The sequence below is a fragment of the Mytilus californianus genome, unplaced genomic scaffold, assembly GCF_021869535.1.
Source record: "Mytilus californianus isolate M0D057914Y unplaced genomic scaffold, xbMytCali1.0.p SCAF_6, whole genome shotgun sequence".
Taxonomy (NCBI): domain Eukaryota; kingdom Metazoa; phylum Mollusca; class Bivalvia; order Mytilida; family Mytilidae; genus Mytilus; species Mytilus californianus.
This window is the reverse complement of record NW_026262712.1, coordinates 50,670,904-50,693,968: the sequence shown is the minus strand read 5'-3', so window position 1 is coordinate 50,693,968 and position 23,065 is coordinate 50,670,904. Positions and strand designations below refer to the sequence as shown.

The 23,065-nt window shown below is 31.1% G+C and overlaps 1 pseudogene; it reads left to right on the top strand.

Annotated features, from left to right (window-relative positions):
• The first annotated feature begins 450 nt into the window (after positions 1-450).
• On the top strand, positions 451-12,077 carry LOC127705797 (uncharacterized; annotated as a pseudogene).
• The last annotated feature ends 10,988 nt before the right edge of the window (positions 12,078-23,065 follow it).

Sequence of the window (23,065 nt, the reverse complement as noted above, 5' to 3'; positions counted from 1 at the left end):
GAATACACCAAGAGATACACATGGGGTCTGAAAAAAAGTGTTTTTCAGTTATCATGGTCGCCCCTTCTTTAGAAAGTTATAAATAGATTTAACAAAAAACTTTAAAGTAAAAGTAAATTAAAAAGTTCTGTTGAAACACTTGAAAAATAAGGAATTGTCAGTACAAACTTTGACACCTAGGACAGGTAATTACTTGTCTAGCAGAGTATACAAATAAAAAAATGATATTTAAATTATATAAAGATTCAATTAAGCAAGAGATAAACAAGAAAAAAAAAAGAAAACCAAACCAAACAAGGAAAACTTTCGGGATGACCGGTTTATGCAAACTTCAGTCATTGCTGGACGTGATCGGATAGACGAACGGCTGAGTCAGCGAAATAGCAGAGAGCGGGATGGACAATTTTATACCATGATATGCCCGTCGTTGATCCATATTTTAGCTTAAGGATGTTCGCTAGTCACGATTTTGGCAAAGTTGGCGCACCGTAATGCAAAATGATATGTCGTAAAAAGATCTATAGTTTTATCAACAATAAAAAGAAATAAAGGCTTTATTTTAGTTCTCAGATTTCTCCTAAATGTTTCTTTGATAAATAAGAAATTAATCGACAATGAAACGTACATTTCCGCAACTTCCGGTATTTTTGTTTACATTGCCGACGGGAGTTGCACTTTGCAGACGATTGTTTCACTCGTACTTTCTATAGCGTTTTGATACCTTTTCTATATTTTATACACGTTTTTGAACTATTTTACACACTTGAATTTTGAATATCGTTTTAAGAATGGGGAAGCTTAAGTCTGGGTTTAATTCGTCGAGGAACAAAAGGAAACTTAAAGCTATTAGAAAAGGGCAGATCAGACGGTCATTTAATCGGAATTTGAAGTTGGACCACCCATATGCCTCCAATTTTCGTACACCTTATTCAACACCAGACATATCAAACGTGATACACGAAGAAGTAATTGACGAAGATGATGTAAATATAACACCAGATACGGATGAGTGGAGAAAAGGCAGGAGAGTTATTGAGTTGGGGGTTTTAGCTGACAATCTGGAGTGTAAATTGTGTGGCCTTCCTCTACATTTAAAACATGCAGTAAAGATAAATGAGTGTGGTTTAGGATCCATTCTGAAAGTTATGTGTATGAATCAAAATTGTAAGCACCTAAACAATGTACCAACTGGCAAGCGACATGGAAGAATTTGGGATATCAACAGTAAAGTTGCACTAGGTAATAATAATGAGTACTGCACAAAATAAAAACTATAAATGTACAGTAAGGGAGCTACCATTTGATTTTTATGGGGGGCTAGGATGAAATTTGAAAAAAATAGGCAGGACAGGAGTTTTGAGGGGAAAAAAAGGCAGGATGAGATTATTTGAAAAAAAAAAAGGCAGGATGAGATTATTTGCCAAAAAAAAGGCAGGATGATAATTTATGTAAAAAAAAGTCAGGATAAACTAAAAAAAAAAGGCAGGACTGAATAGAGTGAAAAATAAAAAGGCAGGACTGAAAAGAGGGAAAAATAAAAAGGCAGGACAAAATTTTTCATCCTAGCCCCCCCCCCCCCCCCCCCATAAAAATCAAATGGTAGCTCCCTTAAATCTTGATAAATTGGTGCATACATGAACATGACCGATTTCTGATCAACCACTTGGTTTTTCTGGGACTTATAAATCTGCACTTTGCACTTATACATCTTAAAAGATTGTTTGATTTGGCTTTAAATAATGGCCATGCAGGGTATGTAAACTGGCCCGCCATTCCATCTAAATCTCTGCACCGAAGTGTAGCTAAATGTATAAGTGAACACAACAGGGGTCCAGTTTAGCAGGGTATGTACATCAAACCTTTTTTGTAGTCATAAGTTATAGGACATCAAGTTTCTAACTATTTTAAATAAGAGGACAGCAACTTTATAATTAATCAGCATAATAAGAACAAAGAATGTATATGACCACACTGCCTAATACCATTTGTTTGTTTACTTTTATACAACATATATATAATTAATTGCATGAATTCTTAACATCTGAAACTATTCAGAAAGGCATTGAAAAATTTCGATGAAGATATTTGAAAAAAATTGTATATTTTAGACCATTTATTTTTGTGTGCAATAAAGTATCAATTAACACGATTAAGACACCGACAGCTCTTCTAAAGGCCATGCATATTGTTAACTTGAGTTTCACAGACCAGTTATTGACAAAGGGGTACGTACAATACTAAAAATTATTGTTTTACAACAAAATCTTATTTCACATTGGTGCATAAAATTTTAAATCAGTTGAATACTATTAGTACTTACATATATAACTGATGTATAAGCAATCATTAAATCATAATAAACATTTCTTGTATCTTATAGCTGCCATACATATTGGACTTGGAGAACATCAACTTAATGCATTCTTATCAATTTTAAACATGCCAACAGTGAGCCACAAAATGTTTGATGAAAGATCAAAAGAGGTTGGAAAAGTGCTGGAATCACTTGCAGAAGAATCAATGGCAGAATGGATGGAAAAGGAAAAGACTTTGACTAAAGAGTGTGTAGATGATATTTATTAATTTATGAAATTTTTTTAAAAACACTGAACAAAAAAAACCAAAAACAAAATGAATTCATTCAATAGTTATTGACATTTAAAAGGATAATATGGCTTCAAAAGTAAAGTCTATGAAGGTATAACTAATGAATTGATGAATAATTATACCCCACGCAACGAGTTGCAGACGGTATAATGTTTTTGACCCGTCTGTCCGTCCGTCTGTCTGTCCATTAGTCCTGTTTCTTGTCATCGCAACTCCTCTCAAACCACACAATAGAATTTCATGAAACCTTTTCAGATAATAAGGAAATACTACGTAGATGTGCATATCGACAGGAAATTACGATTTAATTTTTTTTCTAGGAGTTATGCCCCTTTGAACTTATTTGCTTCAATATACCTCTGCAACAGTTTGTCATCGCAACTCCTCTGAAACCACACAACAGAATTTCATGAAACTTTGTAGATAATAAGGACATATTATGTAAATGTTCATATCGACAGGAAATTATGATTCAATTTTTTTTTCTTACAGTTATTTTATTTCTCCAGTGACAATGTGGGGACTTGGGGTATGTGAGCACGCTCACTAAGGTTCTTTAATGAATTATGAAAATTGGAAATTATAATTTTATTCACTTTATTAAAAAATAGGCTTATGTCTTACTAAAGAATTACATTTTTGGGGATAATTGTATTGTATATTTGAAGGGTTGCTGACTTAAAATGTGGGTTTAATTGTTTAGAAATTGAGTTAACCTAAGGGAGCTACCATTGATTTATATGAGAGGGGGGGCTAGGATGAAGTTTGAAAAAAAAGGCATGATGAGCAACTTAATTGGCAACAAAAAATGGCAGGATGGCAATTATTTTAAAAATGGTCAAGATAAAATAATACAAAAAATCAGGACCAAATCGAGTGAAAAATAAAAAGGAAGAACAGAGATAATACATCTAAAAAAAAAATGCAGGACACTATTTTTCATCCCCCCCCCCCCCCCCCCCCCCCAAAAAAAAAATAAAATCAAATTGTAGCTCCCTAACAATCCATAGAAGCTAGATAAAATAATATTTTCATTTGGGCTTATCATGACGTCAAATAATAATTTTCACTGTAAAAAGGACACATCTACTAAAACAAATTTTAATGATTCAATGTTGTGGCTCATTTAAAACCCTTATCTACAACTAGTCTTTTAGGTGCAAAAATCATTTTATTTCCAGAGAGACACGTACAATTACAAATAGACAACTTTGATGTTGGATTAAACAATTGGACTTATCAACTTAGTCATTGCTACATATATGTTTAGTGTTTTATTTACAAATTTAATTTAAATTAAATGAAAACATAACAGTGTGTGTAGATGCAGGTTGGCAGAAAAGAGGAAGTGGCAGGGCATATGATAGCCTCACAGGTACATTATATTTAAGAAAATAATCCCTGAAATATAATATATAGTTTAATAGACCAGACATACAAGAAAAGTTTACATTACAATAAAAAAACCATATAACTATAAAGTAGGCTTCCAAACCGTTACCTATTAAACAAACAGAGATATGACAACAACATGTAGTCACAAATCTCATAAGAAATCTTTTATTGTAGCCATGTGTGCTTGTTTTACCATGGACAAGACATTAATTGTATATATCTGCTATGATATTATCCTGCTCAATAAACAAAGAATGTCACAATTTCCAATTGTATACATTTTTTAATTAACAACTGAAGGTAAAAAGTAACATACACAATTGGATATACTGATAAAATTCTATGAATAAGTAGCAGTATACTGATTTAATTTTATAAACCTATCAACATGATCGAGGTGCCCTTTAAGGGACAGAAAAAAATACAATGGTACTATTCATAACATAATAAACAAACTAAATAAAAAACAAATCAGACATTTAATGGTTTATTAGAGTTATAATTGTATTTATTATATAAAAACTTTGAACTTAATCATAAAAATAGAAATGCCAACATTCTAATGATATCAAGCTAGATTTTGACAAAGAGAGACAACTCCCTCATTTTCATATTTCAGATGTGGGTTTGATTTAGTAAGTTTTCTAACATAAGCTATCTTCATTAGTCATTAACCATAAACATTTATTCTCTGAGGAAAGCTAATTGATATTACTTCCAAGTTTCCCCTTCATACCAATTCTTGAATTTTTGGTCCAACTCTATAAATGCATAATGACAGAATTTTAGGTGAAGTTTTCTTGTTTAAAATAAATAAAAATTTTCAAGGTCCGATAGAAATATTTGAGATTGAATATTAGGTCCAAGGACACAGTTATTGTCCTTTGGTTTTCGTTGTCTATGAATATAGTCCCTAGTGTAAACAGTGTATAACTTGCAATTTTTTTTCATACATTTTCCCAATTTATTTCTTGATATTTGATACATGATATATTAAGTAAGGGGGTGAAATTACATGTTCAAAAAATTTGTGTGATGAATCTTTATGTTAAGTAGTGATTTGGTCTAGTGAAAAAAGGTCAAAATTAGTATGTCTGAAACTGTCAAACTGAATTTTAGACCCCTTTAACATAGAATTGTCAATATTTTGAGTTAGAGCTGGTAGAAGTTTCTATAATTTTGATATTGTTTGTCCCAATAGTAGTACATTACACTGTAAAAATCTTTTTGAGATAGAGCAGGTGCGATTTTTTTAATTTGAATTTATTGTCTAAAAGAAATGCACTACGAAATAACTGTGTTCCATATGTCTATTATAGAAGAGATTTAATGTTTAAAAGGAATGAAAGATTTCCTTAATATATAATGCTTTTGAGTCTTTATTATGAATAAATCAAGCTTGGATATCTTTTTTTAATAGGACATTGTTCAATGATTGGAGCAAAGTCACGCAAAATACTTGGTTATAAATGGAGGTCAAAAACTTGCAGGATTTGTGAGGTAGCCAGTAGAAAAGGAAAGATACCAAAGGTTCATCAGTGCAGGAAAAATTTTGGTGGGAGTGCAAAAGCCATGGAGCCAGATATGGTAATTGACCTAGTCAGAGAAGCTAGATTAAAAGGTACGAACATCTGTACTATTGTTGGTGATGAGGACTCTACTACAATTGCCAGAATAAGATCTAACGTAGATAAAAACATAATGAAGCTGTCAGACAGTAATCACATCAAAAAAACATTAGGTAAAAAACTTTACGACTTAAAAAATAAACATCAATCATTATCAACTAAAGTGATAAATTACGTCGTAAAATGTTTTAATTTCTTGGTGGCACAAGGAAAAGGTCAACCAGAAAAAATTTGTCACAGTCTGCCAGCATTGGCTAAGCATCCATTTGGAGACCACAGTGACTGTCATACTGATTGGTGTAGGTTTATTGAAGAGACTGGACTTAAGTACAGATGATTGCCTTATGGTAAACCGTTGTCTGATAAGGCACTACAGGCATCATTGAAACAAATTTTTTCAAGTTATGCTGAACATTCAAATAAACTTGCCAACTTAGAAAGTACTCAAGGAAATGAGAGTTTCAATAAAACTGTTGCTCCGAAGGCACCAAAGTCAAAACATTATGGTGGCTCAGGAAGCCTTGGTTACAGAATAGCTGCAAGTGTTGTCCAAAAAAATAGAGGTCACATATACACAGTTGATGTAAGAAAATTAAGTTTTGATTTTTTTTAATGCATGCTGTTGGTTACAAAATTAAATTGAACATGTTGAAATACAATTTCTTTCTGGCTTCTGTTCACTGACACAAATTATAAGGCCATCTTGTCATTACTTAGCATGTGTGAAAAGTCTAGTACTATCCAGAAAAGAAAGAAAGGGCTTTGTTATTTAAATGTCACTCTAAGTTTCATGCAGTCCCTATGTTAGAATTATTTACAATTAAAAAAAAAAATGTTTATTAGATGTACCCCAGAATGGTCAGTTGTGGGTCAGGGTATTAAAGGTACATTGCATTTCATTGTAAAATATTTGTTCAAGTTCTCTTTCCTTCTTCAGAATATACTGAAATGCATTCTTTTTTATATTTTTTTTCTCCCAAGACCTGGCACTATATCTAATTGAATTCAAAACACAAAAGTGCATGATTCTTGGAAAGAGTGGCTCTTGAAAATAGTTTACTTTTTTTATATTTTTTCAATTCTATTGATTAAATACAGTTATAAATTTTAGAAAAAATATGTTTTTTTTCTTTCTGAAAATACATGAAACTGCTTAACAGCTGTGACAACTGTAATGTGTTGAAAATCATGCATGACTTGTTGAAAGATATGTAATATTTTTTTCATTATCAAAGTTCTTCACACTACAAACCAGTAAAAGTCTGAAATGGCCTATATCTGTACTCGACTGTACTGATTTTTACTAGACCAGTCTGAATTTTACTCGACATTACTCGACCCCAGTCTTAACCATACTCGACTGTACTGATTTGTACTTGACCCTTATCTTTGCCATTGAAAATAGTCTGAACTATTACTCGACCAGTCTGAAACAGTCTTAACCCATTCTCTACCTTTACTCGACCTATTTTTTCAGTCTAAACCATACTCGACCAAAGGTCTAAACAATACTCGACCAGTCTGAACCATACTGGACCAAATAACCTCTAGTTTTTCTAAATTTTAACTGTTAGAATAAATTTCTTTTTAACTGACATGACAACAGCCACAATAGAATAAAGATATATTATAAAAGCAGATTTTTACATTCTTACATGATTCTCAGATTTATCGAATAGAGATAGTTAAATCAAATTATCTTATATAATAATTTAATTATATCAATTTTAAAGTTTTAGAGTTTTGTTAAAAAAAAAATTTCTTTTACCTAAAAACCACACCTATACTGAGGGTAATTAAACCTTATTAAGGTGCTTCTTATTTGGCATGTGTTTTTTTTTTTAATTAATTTTCCTAAATTCCTAAATAAAAACTACATAGGTTTCATGGTTACATACAAAAAATGTACAATATAATTATCTTTTAATGAGGTAACAACAGCCAACAAAATCACTGAAATTGTTTAACCTTATTTTAGAAATATATCTATTATTATAATTTGGGATATATTATATACAATATATATCAAAAAGGGATAAAAATTAAAGAAATTAATAAAATTGTTCTTCTGATTAGTGGTGAAGTATAAAGTAATACCTCCTGCTTGGGACAAACTCATGAAAAAGATCACACCTGGTCAGAGAGTATTAAATTCTAAATAACATTCATTCAAAATTGCAACATCCTGTGAAACTTAAATCGCAAGGCCTTTTGAATTCACTAGATAAGTAATACACGAGTTTAAGAAAAATGGGGCTTTCTTTTTACCTGTAAAACACACATGTACTGAGGTAATTAAACCTTATTAAAGTGCTTCTTGTATGCCATGTCTTTAATTTTGACAAAAATTATTTAAATCTAATTGAAATAAATTTTTACTGTAACTTTGGAACACGTTTCCTTTTTTAAAAGTTTATCACAGGATTACTATGGAAGTTCTATTATCAAGATTATATTAAATTATTGGTTTAACAAAACAAAGGTGTCATTTTTTAAATTTATTAAGTTGCTTTATATGCTATTTTATATATATTTTAATAAAAAAAATGTCCACTGCATTATTAACTAAACTCAACTGACACCATAAATCTATACAAGGCTTAAGTTAATGGTGAAAATTGTCCAGTAACCATTAAATATATCTGAAACATTCAAAAAATTTTGAATAACATTGCATGAAAATATTAGTCACAATTCAGGTTTGAGATTATTTGATCAGCTTGTTTTATTTTTATTTTAAAGGTGATATATATGTATGTATATAAGTGTTGATAATATGGTGATGAAGTTATATTATGTTTATTGTGAAATTTTGGTTTCAATGCTATATTGAATACATTTTTAATTTCAAATTGTTGTTCAAATTTCTAGCCAGGGGAAATAGCTGTTGATAAAAACAGTTCCTAAATTGATGAAATACAATAGATATATACAAAAAATAGTCTAGGTTGGTTAAGACTTGGTCGAGTATGGTTCAGACTAGGTCGAGTATGGTTCAGACTAGGTCGAGCATGGTTCAGACTAGGTCGAGCATGGTTCAGACCCGTATAAAATGGTTAAGTACTGCTCGAGTACAAGTTCAGACAGTTAAGTATGGTTCAGACTACAGTCGAGTATTATCAAGTAAATTTCAGACCAATTCAGACTGGTCGAGTAACAATCAGTACAGTCGAGTACAGATATAGGCCATTTCAGACTTTTACTGGTTTGTAGTGTCATAGTCTCTTAATAACTGTTCATTCATGTATGAAATTTTATTACTTTAACTTATGTTTGAAATTAATGAAAATTAATTAACTTACACAAATACATATATGCATTGCAATACAGATGAAATTATATGACACAACATTAAAATAAAACATATATTCTTTTATATAATATTTTATTTTTCAGGCTAATGTATCTGCAGGCCTATCACCCGGGGTCCACACAAAAAAACTGTCCACATTACGGGACTTGCAGGCAAAGAAAAGAAAGGCAATAGCAGTGACAAAGAAAGCAAAACTGCATAGAATCCAGTTGAAGTCAAAGCGGTATAATATTTATTTTATAATTCATTAAAAATGCAGGAGTCAGAATTTCACATTAAACCTGACAGACATGGTGCTGAATCAACCAAACCGCAAAATAACCAGTCACTAAGTGCTCCGAGTGATTTAATTTTTAGAAAAACTAATTGTCCCTGTCCTAAAAATTGGTTTCCGTTCTCCAACTTTAGTTTGCCTCAACCAAATGTGTAATGAAACTTATACACAATGTTTATTACCTTAAAGTTCGAAATTGGGTGGCATCACTTTTACCGATCATGAGTTATGCCCCTTTATAAACATAAAAATTGCTGAATTTTTCAACTGTTTTCCAACTTTAGTTTGCCTCATCCAAATGTTAAAGACTTATACACAATGCTTATTACCACAAAACACAGATCAACTTAGAAATTGGGTGGTGTCTCGTTTACCTTTCTTGAGCTATGCTTAGTTATAAATAGAAAATTTGATAAATATGTCGTTCCCGTTCTCTAACTTTAGTTTTCCTCAACCAAATGTAGAAATATATTTCATTAACTTTTAAAAGAAATAAAATGTCAATAATTAGTTCATTAACTCATGCATATTTACAAGCGGTGGCATCTGTGGCCCATAAGACACATTCTCCATTTATATAGAAATATAGTTTTAATAATAAGGGTTCTGCAAATAAAAATTAACACCCAATTTCTGTTTGCTGTAGATTTAATATTTGAATGATCAATCTATTATTATTCTACTACCATGACTAAAGATTATATACTTTTATAAATCTATTTATCTCTTTCACAGTCACCAAAATACTTCAAGTTGTGAAGTAAGAGAAGGGGTGTGTTATGAAGAGGGCACAGCACTAGGAGTTGAACCGGATATAACAGAAATACCTGCACCAGTTCAAACAGTGACCAATCAGTCCATGCCTCCAAATTTGTCTAGAATATATTTTGACATAGAAGCTACTGGGCTTAGTAAGTATTATATGTTTATCTTGCAGTAAAACATTAAATGTTATTTAGGTCTAAGACAGGGAATATAATGTTGCATTTCCAGCTAAGGGCTATATTCCTTGATCCGAATTGAAAGGGATCTGTTATAAATCATGAATCTAATTCTATCAAAATGTATAATAAACAGATCAATACATGTCAAAATCCGTATCGCATGCTGTATCACCATTGGCCCTCGGTATTGATATTGGTTTCTCGTGGTGATACAGCATGTGATAAGGATTTTGCCATATATTATTCTATATGTATTGAAATTAAGAATACATCCCTAATCATTATGAAGACAGCTTATTATAGAATGCCCTAGGTTTTTTATCAAGGTCAGCTAGTGAGTCAACTTCAAAAATCAAGTTTTCTGTAGAGTTGACTCTATTTGAAAGTCTGTTTGTTGATGGCACTCAATAACAATAGTCACTTGCCGCATTTCAACAACTTGTGAAAGATAAAACACGAGGCTGTCAGAGAGACAGCAAACTGGATTTTCCTACAGAGGTCAAACCCTGAACAGTTGAGAAAGTATGGACACAACATTTAAGCTTAAAACAGCTCTGAATTTGGATTGTGATTGAATATTTGATACAGCATAGGTTTGTGACACAAAATAAATGTGGTCAAAGAACTGAAAAATTTGAAATTGGACATTTACCTTTATATCCAAAATATATGTAAATCGCTAGAAACAGCATATCAAGGAACCCCAAGAATTCAATTTTTGATTAAATACTTCTTAGTTAAACCATTTCTGTTCAAAGGGAAATAACTTTATTTCCATGAACCAATAATGTAAATCTAAAATTAGTTATGATTTAACTATAATTCTCTAAAATTAGATATGATTTAACTATAATTCTCTAAAATTAGATATGATTTAATCATAATTCTCTAAAATTAGATATGATGTATTTAGATTTGATGTTATATTTATTTTCAAATTATAATCTAATATAATTAATAGTTTTCAAATACATCTGTCACTACAATTATAATTGGGTGATTGACAATTAACAGATGGTGTGTTATCTTGATAAAAGATGAAAATCATTTAAAACACTTAGTGTAATCAAGCTATATATATATATCATGTATAAAGTTAATAGTTCCCAATATTTTTTCTTTCATTTGTAACAAACTGATATAGATCTGCAACTTATCTATGAATTTCTACATCTTTATCTACACAATGTAATGTAATGAAATACATGTATATCCTTTAATAAAAATAGATTGTTATCTAATGAATTTGCAAATCTGGAACCCCAAACAGGATCAAGTAAAAATTAAAATTAACACACACAAGAAATATAGCATTCAGAAAATTACTTTATACAGAATAACAAACAAACCTACCACAAAATTCTTCAAACGATTTACCAAAGAAAAGAAAAAAAAAAAAATCCAAAATGTCTTTTATCATTAATACAATGTCTTTTAAAAAATGAGTTATTTCCCTTCGTACAGAAATGGATTAATTCATCAAAATTTGAATTCTTGGAAAAAGGCTATAACTGACTAACGAGAAAAGCTAAAATCGTGAAAATTGAACTTAACCTTCATTTAGTCACAGGAAACAACATATCTAAATTTGAAAAAATTTCTTCAAAGCGTTTTGCATGTAAATGAACAGACACTGTTTGGCAGACGCAGACCCGCATGCTGTACATCGCCAAATCAATAACCGACTTTTACTTCGAAAATCTGGTTAAAAAAATAATTAGGTATATAACAGTCAACAATGTCTAACAATTGTTCTAAGTAAATTATACGAGTTTTGATATATATTATCACATGCCATTCATTTATGGCTTTAAAACAATTATTATTATTATGCAACACATATTTTTCTATGTTTATGATAAAAAAAAATCTTTGCAGGTAGAACATCACACATATTACACCAAAGGGCCAAGTGAGCTTTTCTCATCACTTGGCGTCCGTCGTCCGTAAACTTTTACAAAAATCTTCTCCTCTGAAACTACTGGGCCAAATTTGACCAAACTTGTCCACAATCATCAATAGGGTATCTTGTTTAAAAAATGTGTCCGGTGACCTGGCCAACTAACCAAGATGGCCGCCATGGCTTAAAATAGAACATAGGGGTAAAATGTAGATTTTGGCTTATATCTCTGAAACCAAAGCATTTAGAGCAAATCTGACATGGGGTAAAATTGTTTATCAGGTCAAGATCTATCTGCCCTGAAATTTTCAGATGAATCTGAAAACCCGTTGTTGGGTTGCTGCCCCTGAATTGGTAATTTTAAGGAAATTTTGCCGTTTTTGGTTATTGTCTTGAATATTATTATAGAAAGAGATAAACTGTAAACAGCAAAAATGTTCAGCAAAGTAAGATCTACAAATAAGTCACCATGACCAAAATGGTCAGTTGACCCCTTAAGGAGTTATTGCCCTTTATAGTCAATTTTTAACCATTTTTCGTAAATTTTTGTAATCTTTTACAAAAATCTTCTCCTCTGAAACTACTAAGACAAATTTAACCAAACTTGTCCACAATCATCATTAGGGTATCTAGTTTAAAAAATGTGTCCGATGACCCGCCCGCGAACCAAGATGGCCGACATGGCTAAAAAATAGTTCATAGGGTAAAATGCAGTTTTTGGCTCATATCTCTGAAACCAAAGCATTTAGAGCAAATCTGACAGAATAAAATTGTTCATCAGGTCAAGATCTATCTGCCCTGAAATTTTCAGACCAATCGGGCAACACGTTGTTGGGTTGATGCCCCTGAATTGGTAATTTTAGGAAAATTTTGCAGCTTTTGGTTATTATCTTGAATATTATTATAGATAGAGATAAACTGTAAACAGCAATAATGTACAGCAAAGTAAGATCTACAAATAAGTCAACATGACCAAAATTGTCAATTGACCCCTTAAGGAGTTATTGCCCTTTATAGTCAATTTTTTATAATTTTCATAAATTTTTGTAAATTTTTACAAAATATTTTCCACTGTAACTACTGGGCCAAGATCATTATAGATAGAGATAATTGTAAGCAGCAAGAATGTTCAGTAAAGTAAGATCTACAAACACATCACCATCACCAATACACAATTTTGTCATGAATCCATCTGTGTCCTTTGTTTAATATGCACATACTGACCAAGGTGAGCGACACAGGCTCTTTAGAGCCTCTAGTTAATGTTTGTTGACCCTTCAGTCTGTTTGTCTGTCAGTCCGTCAGTCTTGTCATCGAAACTCCTATCAAACCACACAACAAAATTTCATGAATCTTTATAGATAATAAGGACATACTATGTAGATGTGCATATCGACAGGAAATTATGATTTAATTTTTGTTCTAGAAGTTATGCCCCTTTGCACCTATTGGCCTAGATATATTACTGCAACAGTTTGTCATCCCAACTCCTCTGAAACCACACAACAGAACTTCATGAAACTTTGTAGATAATAAGGACATACTATGTAAACGTGCATATTGACAGGAAATTATGATTCAATTTTTCAATGTATAAATTAGTTTTATGTATACGCCAACCCTAACAGTGGGGGCTTTATTGCATTCACCCTGTCTGTCTGATTGTCCAACAAAAATTTCTGTCTAGCTTTTCTGAGAAACCGTTTAATGGAAGGACTATATTTATTCAGCAGCTTACAGTGATGAGTTCTAAAGCATTTTTCAGATTTGTTGGTTATCTACCTTCTGAATTTCAAAATATTTTGAATGAATGTGAAAAACTTTACGTTCTATACTTTTTCAAGTACTGATGAATAGCCTTACAGAAAAACTGATTGTTGAACTCTGCTTTTATGAATTTTCATGGTTTTGTCCAAATCCTTATACAGTTAGGTTAATCTGTTTCAAGTTCGAAACTTTATCCACCTATAACTAGGGTGTTTGTACCAATGTCAAATAAATGATGTGTGCATACATGTATTATTAAATCAGGGTCCAGATTTTATTTATACTGTTACCTATGCTGGGACTTAATTATGGGTATAAGTTATAAATAATTGTTACTGCTTGTTCATAATTACATAAAACTTGACAAAGAGTTATCTTACTTGATATATGTTAAATCATTATTTTTGAACAAACCCTGATGATTTGCATTTCTGACAATGGTCATTGAAGAACAATGTTATACTCTTACTTTAACATAAATAGTGTATTTAATTACTAGATTATCACTCATACTGAAACGTTCTGTAAACTACTAATAACTTATGTACTTGTAAATTTGGCATCAAATTAAAAATTCTCTATGACCACCATCATAGTAAAATTATTATATTGAAATGAGGCAATATACTCAAAAGAATTTTTGTTCATGTTAATTATATATTATTTAAGATAAGTTTTAAATTACTACTTACAAAAGTGATCTTTGATTATTTTTATAAACCGTATAGAGGAAAAAAGTCAAAATTTTAAGATTTTCCCATACTTTTTTATCTAATATTTTAGGTTTTTATAGGCATCATTCAAAATTTTTCATACATGTACCAATCTTTTTTTTTCTCCATAGATCTTAAGAATAAGAGTTAATACACAATTTCTGTAATAACTGTCAATTTCTTGTTAGAATAAAAGGTGCCTTTCAAAGAATTTAGTTGAATGATATACAATTTCCCGTACTTTTTGTAAATTTTTGGCTCAAATTCAAAATTATGCACACGGATATATACTTTTTTCTTAATAAATTTCAAGAATATAATGTAATACACAATTTCTGAAATAATTATTAATTTATTGTTGGTTTAAAAGGTGCTTTAAAAAGAATTTAGTTGAATATTATACATTTTCCCGTACTTTTTGTTATTTTTTGGCTCTAATTCAAAATTTTGCACACGGACCTATACTTTTTTCTTTATAAATTTCAAGATTAAGACCTAATGAAAAATTTCAGAAATTATTGTAAATTTCTTGTTATTTTAAAACGATGTTTCAAAGAGTTTTGTTGGATGTCATATGTTTTCCCGTACTTTCTTGTTTTTTATGAAATCAAACAGATAAATAACTGTGACAAATGACTTGTTTACAAAAAACTTTGTGTAAAATGAAACAATGACATGTTTTTCAGCATTATCTAAATAAAAAGTGTTCATACTTATTGAAATGATTGTTTTTTGTTTCTTCAAATGTACATATACAGATTTCTGGAAAAGGTAGATTTTTATCAATAAGCCATAATCATGAACAATATAGGGCTGCGGTACGGAAAAATAAGCACACGGACCTATATATTTTTTTTAATTTTTTGACTTGCCTATGAATGAACTTTAAAAAAAACCACATAGGAAAACTTTCTTGTTATTTTGAATTTGAGGAGCAAACATCCTTAACTGTCCTCTACTTTCAAAACACTTGTCTAATAAAAATATCTATATTGTATTAAAGGGGTATTAGCTGTCAAATTTATGTTCTTCGATTTGACTAAAATTTCCATATTTGATTTATAAAATACTAAAACGTATATCCAAATTACAAAACTAAAATAAACAATTAATCATGCATGGACTCGATAATATGTATCAACATTTCGTGTGTATTTTTGTCTCATCTTATTAACCATCGAGGTGACCTCCGAAGACTAACGACGGTCATATAACCAGATATAAAATAAATCTAAATATAAATAGATAGCGACCACGTGCAATTTGATTTTTATAGGTCTGTTTGATTTCATATTGTATGTAAAAGTATGTTTATCATCGTTTTTACCTGTATAAGAATGATTTTTTTGTGGATCGAATCAGTCAACCAAATAGTATATCCTTGTTTCATTTTCAATGTTTACATTCTTTTCCCTTTATTAGCTGAATACATGCGTTACCCATCTCCAGCTAAGGGTTTGTATTGAAGGTCACATAAATACGGTTTCAGTGAGGTCGAATCATCTACTTGCAAGTAAATAATTCATCAGCGATTTTTCTTATGTTATGTTGACAAAATTGAAGCAAATTGGCTGCTAAGAACGAATTACTATTTCACTTTTTCACTTTATTACTGATTGAACAAAAAAAAAATCATGTTTTATTGTTTTTATATCTCGTAGCGAATGCCCCTTTAAAGCTTTTTTTTCTTCAATATATGAATATTGTAGTCAAACTTATGATTATTTCAATGTATGGAATAAAAACCGAGTTTGAATATTTGAAAGGTGGACATGATACAAAATCCCCACATCATTCTCTCGTTTTAATACATTTTGACAATTTATCAAATCTGAAAAAATGTGTATTTGAAAACACGTACACCAAAACCATGTTTAATACGTTAATGTGAGTGGCTGTGGTTTTTGATTGGTATTAAATACAGATGAAAATTGTTGAATGCAATTAGCTCTCTATCGCATAAAATTTGAAAATATTTCCATTGTTTGGAAAACGACGCTAAATGAAATTCACTTAAAATTCGATCGTTTTCATCTGCTTCCTGTTTAACTATGCAAATGTTTCGTATCATGCAGCGTGGTTAGAATGATCTAATATAGTTGGAAATTGTCATGAAAAAAACTGTTTATTCTATTAGTCAAACATTTCAAAGTCTACGAAAAATTTAGATCCTTTGACAGAAAGCCGACCCAACCATTTATGTGGAATCCACGCATTTTTATATTTGCAGGCATTTCAGCAATTGACAACATTATTAAAGGAAAGCAGTTAATGAGTTTAGCATCAGGAGCTGGTCATTTTGGGACAACAAGAGATGTACTTTGCGCTGTCAACAAAGGTGATCATGTTTGGATACAAACGGACCGCCATTATCATTATTATTCAGATAATTTTCTCTATGACGCTCAAGGCGGTGTTAGATGTTCTTTCATAGGAATTTTTATCCAAGAAGTCTGAATGTTTTTACGAAAGTAACTGTAAGATCTCAGTGCTATGGTACATTTTTTCTTTCTTTTTGCAAGGAAAGTTTATTTAAACAGAATACTGTTCTGTAAATAGTTATAATAATGTGAAGATAAAATAAAATAAAATTGATGAATAACTACGTTGATAACTAAAACATATAAAATTCATAGACTTAGATAAATTGTCCCCAATGAATAAAGTCCAAGATTTGTTAATAATTTATATACAAATGTGATATGTTGCCTTCACTTAGTACCTGCTACTCCGTGTACTTTTCACAGTTACATCATGATATTTGCGAACTGTAACAACAGTTGTAACCAAATCTATAATGAGGGTTTCTATGATATTATCCTTTTATTTTGTTTGGTATTTTACCAATTTTCACATCATTGATGAACTGTGATGAATTGATTTATTTCTATTGGTTTATAGAGGGCAACACCTTGCACTATTGTATTGCAGGTTGCCTAGTTTTTGAAAGTTTCACCTTTAGTTCGTGCGATTTCCTCCCGTCGCTGATCTAACATATACTGGAATGCCTTTCTCTCGTCGTCTGCTCTATATATAATTCTAGATCGTATTGGTCCTTGTCATTTTCATCTATTTACATTTCACTTTTGGTAATTATTCAGATTTTCTATGTATGTTTTGGTCTCATTAGTCATATGGACCAAATCTGATGCTTGTTTGTTATTTTCTGACGAGGCATTTGCACTTTTCGAAATCTTACTTTTATAATAATGGATGGCATTTTTTATTTGTTTTATCATACGTAGGTGTATTTTAATTATTTACTTATATTTTGATTCTGTTCACTTTTTCGTCAGAATTGTTGTTTTCAATGGTTCTTCCAGTTTGCCGTCTTTTTTCTTACTTTAGGTAAATTGGTCGTAATCACTAACTTACTTTTTGGACGCCATGTTTTCTTACATTAGTATATACTGTTAAATGGAATTTATTTCATGACAAAACAATCGAGCGTAAGTTGCATAAGTTGCCAGCCATACTCTGACCATCACTTTGAAATAAGGAATAACAATCGCAAAGAGCAAACTCGCATCACCAGCACGCCACATATGATACAGGATATGTTTACAAGTCACCCTTTTGAAAAAAGTCTGTAATGTTTATTTTTGATTATCGAATTCAGCTGAGGTTTTGAAGACAAAAACCCACCGAACAAAGCTGGAGATATAATGAGAACCATTATTTAGAATGCAGTTTATGAATTGCAAAAACAGATAATTTTCAAGATTTTCAAAATTATGATAATTTTAATTTTAAATCATGTAAATAAAAAGTTTGATATTATTTGTACAATATAGTGCAGTAATGTCACTTGTGATAACACTTTGACGTCATAACATGCTGAAATGGACATATTTGACCACAATCAGCCATTTGACACAATGTTCGTCTATATAGATATGAGCCAAGGCCTTACTCCAAATAATATTTTACACGCATTGACATCTTAACAAAATACATTTTGTAGCAAAATATCTTTTTTTTGTGGGATTCGTGTTGCTTAGACTTCAGTTTTCTATGTATTTTTGCGTACTATTGTTTGTCTTTGGTCCTTTTCGCCATAAAATTGTCATTTTGTTAAAAAAAAAACAAGTGAAGTCCCAGCGGGTATCATATTTGCCCATTCCGTCAGAAAGACTTTCCGTTTGTCTGTCTACAATCGCTTCGTTGTTACAATGCTAGCGCCTTTCGTTTTTAGCGGACCATATTCAAAATGGAATGAATGTTGAAACTCACCCAAACCACGGATTAGTTCGACTACATCAAAATCGACATATTATTTGACAGAGGACTGGTAAAATTACACCATATATATACTGATTATTGTTGCCGCTATAGCGGCTTCATTTTTAATCGTTTTTTTTTTTCTTATCTGAAGGACGGTTTCCGCTTATCATTATCTTATGTGTGTTTAAATATAAAAAAAAGAACTTGATTTAGGGAACAATTTTTGCGGGGGGGGGGGGGGGGGGGGGGGGGGTGGGGGGGGGGGGGGGATTTTGTAAAATATTCCATATCAATTCTTGTCGCTGGGATGGCATTTGTTGTCAGATCCTCTTCGAAGTAGAATGTAATGTTTGATTCCTTTAATTCGAAAATCGAAAAGTATTATGATTCTACCAAATAAGATCCTTTAAATGTGCATATGATATTAGTCTGACAGTTATCAGTATTTATAGTTTTGAATTATGTCTTGCATATTTGAATGCAGGCTTCAAACCTTGAATTTAGTGCAAACTGGATAAAAAGGAGAGAAAAAGCCTCACTTTGATATCTTGTCATTTATATAATAACAGTTATGCGACAAGGCTTTAACCCAAAAAGATATTTTGCTACAAAATGTATTTTGTTAAGATGTCAATGCGTGTAAAATATTATTTGGAGTAAGGCCTTGGCTCATATCTATATAGACGAACATTGTGTCAAATGGCTGATTGTGGTTAAATATGTCCATTTCAGCATGTTATGCCGTCAAAGTGTTATCACAAGTGACATTACTGCACTATATTGTACAAGTAATATCAAATTTTTTATTTACATGATTTAAAATTAAAATTATCATAGTTTTGAAAATCTTGAAAACTATCTGTTTTTGCAATTCATAAACTGCATTCGAAAAAATGGTTCTCATTATATCTCCAGCTTTGTTCGGTGGGTTTTTGTCTTCAAAACCTCAGCTGAATTCGATAATCAAAAATAAACATTACAGACTTTTTTCAATAGGGTGACTTGTAAACATATCCTGTATCATATGTGGCGTGCTGGTGATGCGAGTTTGCTCTTTGCGATTGTTATTCCTTATTTCAAAGTGATGGTCAGAGTATGGCTGGCAACTTATGCAACTTACGCTCGATTATTTTGTCATGAAATAAATTCCATTTAGCAGTATATACTAATGTAAGAAAACATGGCGTCCAAAAAGTAAGTTAGTGATTACGACCAATTTACCTAAAGTAAGAAAAAAGACGGCAAACTGGAAGAACCATTGAAAACAACAATTCTGACGAAAAAGTGAACAGAATCAAAATATAAGTAAATAATTAAAATACACCTACGTATGATAAAACAAATAAAAAATGCCATCCATTATTATAAAAGTAAGGTTTCGAAAAGTGCAAATGCCTCGTCAGAAAATAACAAACAAGCATCAGATTTGGTCCATATGACTAATGAGACCAAAACATACATAGAAAATCTGAATAATTACCAAAAGTGAAATGTAAATAGATGAAAATGACATGGACCAATACGATCTAGAATTATATATAGAGCAGACGACGAGAGAAAGGCATTCCAGTATATGTTAGATCAGCGACGGGAGGAAATCGCACGAACTAAAGGTGAAACTTTCAAAAACTAGGCAACCTGCAATACAATAGTGCAAGGTGTTGCCCTCTATAAACCAGTAGAAATAAATCAATTCATCACAGTTCATCAATGATGTGAAAATTGGTAAAATACCAAACAAAATAAAAGGATAATATCATAGAAACCCTCATTATAGATTTGGTTACAACTGTTGATACAGTTCGCAAATATCACGATGTAACTGTGAAAAGTACACGGAGTAGCAGGTACTAAGTGAAGGCAACATATCACATTTGTATATAAATTATTAACAAGTCTTGGACTTTATTCATGTGGGACAATTTATGTAAGTCTATGGATTTTATATGTTTTAGTTATCAACGTAGTTATTCATCAATTTTATTTTATTTTATCTTCACATTATTATAACTATTTACAGAACAGTATTCTGTTTAAATAAACTTTCCTTGCAAAAAGAAAGAAAAAATGTACCATAGCACTGATATATTACAGTTACTTTCGTAAAAACATTCAGACTTCTTGGATGAAAATTCCTATGAAAGAACATCTAACACCGCCTTGAGCGTCATAGAGAAAATTATCTGAATAATCATGATAATGGCGGTCCGTTTGTATCCAAACATGATCACCTTTGTTGACAGCGCAAAGTACATCTCTTGTTGTCCCAAAATGACCAGCTCCTGATGCTAAACTCATTAACTGCTTTCCTTTAATAATGTTGTCAATTGCTGAAATGCCTGCAAATATAAAAATGCGTGGATTCCACATAAATGGTTGGGTCGGCTTTCTGTCAAAGGATCTAAATTTTTCGTAGACTTTGAAATGTTTGACTAATAGAATAAACAGTTTTTTTCATGACAATTTCCAACTATATTAGATCATTCTAACCACGCTGCATGATACGAAACATTTGCATAGTTAAACAGGAAGCAGATGAAAACGATCGAATTTTAAGTGAATTTCATTTAGCGTCGTTTTCCAAACAATGGAAATATTTTCAAATTTTATGCGATAGAGAGCTAATTGCATTCAACAATTTTCATCTGTATTTAATACCATTCAAAAACCACAGCCACTCACATTAACGTATTAAACATGGTTTTGGTGTACGTGTTTTCAAATACACATTTTTTCAGATTTGATAAATTGTCAAAATGTATTAAAACGAGAGAATGATGTGGGGATTTTGTATCATGTCCACCTATCAAATATTCAAACTCGGTTTTTATTCCATACATTGAAATGATCATAAGTTTGACTACAATATTCATATATTGAAAAAAAAAGCTTTAAAGGGGCATTCGCTACGAGATATAAAAACAATAAAACATGATTTTTTTTTGTTCAATCAGTAATAAAGTGAAAAAGTGAAATAGTAATTCGTTCTTAGCAGCCAATTTGGTTCAATTTTGTCAACATAACATAAGAAAAATCGCTGATGAATTATTCACTTGCAAGTAGATGATTCGACCTCATTGAAACCGTATTTATGTGACCTTCAATACAAACCCTTAGCTGGAGATGGGTTACGCATGTATTCAGCTAATAAAGGGAAAAGAATGTAAACATAGAAAATGAAACAAGGATATACTATTTGGTTGACTGATTCGATCCACAAAAAAATCATTCTTATACAGGTAAAAACGATGATAAACATACTTTTACATACAATATGAAATCAAACAGACCTATAAAAATCAAATTGCACGTGGTCGCTATCTATTTATATTTAGATTTATTTTATATCTGTTTATATGACCGTCGTTAGTCTTCGGAGGTCACCTCGATGGTTAATAAGATGAGACAAAAATACACACGAAATGTTGATACATATTATCGAGTCCATGCATGATTAATTGTTTATTTTAGTTTTGTAATTTGGATATACGTTTTAGTATTTTATAAATCAAATATGAAAATTTGAGTCAAATCGGAGAACATGAATTTGACAGCTAATACCCCTTTAATACAATATAGATATTTTCATTAGACAAGTGTTTTGAAAGTAGAGGACAGTTAAGCTAAAATATGGACCAACGACGGGCATATCATGGTATAAAATTGTCCATCCCGCTCTCTGCTATTTCGCTGACTCAGCCGTTCGTCTATCCGATCACGTCCAGCAATGACTGAAGTTTGCATAAACCGGTCATCTCGAAAGTTTTCCTTGTTTGGTTTGGTTTTCTTTTTTTTTCTTGTTTATCTCTTGCTTAATTGAATCTTTATATAATTTAAATATCATTTTTTTATTTGTATACTCTGCTAGACAAGTAATTACCTGTCCTAGGTGTCAAAGTTTGTACTGACAATTCCTTATTTTTCAAGTGTTTCAGCAGAACTTTTTAATTTATTTTTACTTTAAAGTTTTTTGTTAAATCTATTTATAACTTTCTAAAGAAGGGGCGACCATGATAACTGAAAAACACTTTTTTTTCAGACCCCATGTGTATCTCTTGGTGTATTCTTGTTTCGTGTCGTTATGATACTGTCCCGGTCGTCCCGGACGGGTTGTGGTTCAAACAGAGATACACCATTTATTTCATTATAACAATAACTAATGTACAAGTGTCCAACTATAACAATTATATTAATTAAGAATATGTTTTAAAAAGTTATGAGAAAAAATGTATTGAAAATATATATTGTTCGACTTCTGTTAAATTAAATGAAAGATGGATAAGTTTTGTGTGGTAGAAAT